The following is a 1,260-nucleotide window of genomic DNA, read 5'->3' as shown; positions in this document are numbered from 1 at the left end:
ATGTGTGTGTGTGTGTGTGTGTGTGTGTGTGTGTGTGTGTGTGCGCGAGAGCGTATTTGCTTTTTTGTCTTTGTTTGTTGCTTTTAAAAAGAACATGTTATGTCCCACCTTTCAAATACAACGTGGGTGACCAATGGTTTTATAGCTTTAAAGTACAAGAGTCCCTGCGCCTGATTAAAGCAGGGACTTAAATCTCAATAATATAATAACCTAGACCGGACACTGTCATGGCTGCCGCTCGTTGCTCTCTATAAAATCTTAACACGGCAGGTGCGCATAATGGGTGCGCAAATGAAGCGCGAAACACCGTAGTCTCGCTACAGTCGAGATCATGCGCAACCTTTCCTTTCTTTGAAACGGTATATGTTTAAAGCCCCGGTCAACACTGTTAGGCTATTAAGAGGTGGGACCTCCGAGTTTAACGTCCATCTCCGAAAGGACCGAGCCAAGTTGGAAATTCGTGTTAAGTGCCATTCCCAAGGACGCAACATATCGGACCAAGCAAACGCTCGAGCCCCAGAAGCCACAATCTCACTTTTACGAGTGCGGTAGCCTGACCACTAGGCCACCGACGCCAGTTCCTTTCTTTAACTCCATTTGGCTTAAGATAAGAGTCAAATTGTGTGCCCCATTTTGAACCGAAACTGTCACCACTATGTTGCTGTTATATGTATTTCTTGTTTTGCAACTATATTATTTTTGCTGTTAGTCCACATCCGTTTTTTACTCACTTTTAACTGAATTTCACACTCAATTGAATTAGAAATAGTTTATGAAGTTCGACGCAAGGTAACCGTTTACATCTGTCTTTTTTTCAAATGAAAGTGTTTTTATGCCCCTTCAACACAATTTTAGATGTTTAGGAGGCGGGCTGCAATAGTGCCTGTCAGAGCCAATCCGGGCTGAGAGGGATACAATATCCAAGCAAAAAAAATAACATGACGCTCATTAAAAATTATGACCAGTCGGGAATAGAACTCGGGTCACCTGCGTGCGACGGTGAAGCGCCAATTTGCTACACCATAGACACCGGTACACCATTTTCACTTTTCCACTTCTTCTCACATGCTGTCTTCAAATTTTAAGCAACAATTTGCAAGTTTCGAGTAGCCTTCCCTATCTTCTCTCTATCATGTTATTGATTAGGAGGAAACAGGTTGCCTTTATTGATTGCCGCGGTCACAAGTCACTAGTCGATACCGAAAACCAACGAAATCACTGATAAGAGAGGTCGTGTGAGTCAGTGTGTGTGTGTGTGTG

This window comes from Aplysia californica, unplaced genomic scaffold (genome assembly GCF_000002075.1).
Source record: "Aplysia californica isolate F4 #8 unplaced genomic scaffold, AplCal3.0 scaffold00099, whole genome shotgun sequence".
NCBI classification, from domain to species: domain Eukaryota; kingdom Metazoa; phylum Mollusca; class Gastropoda; order Aplysiida; family Aplysiidae; genus Aplysia; species Aplysia californica.
The sequence above is the reverse complement of the archived record's forward strand: the minus strand, read 5'-3'. Positions refer to the sequence as shown.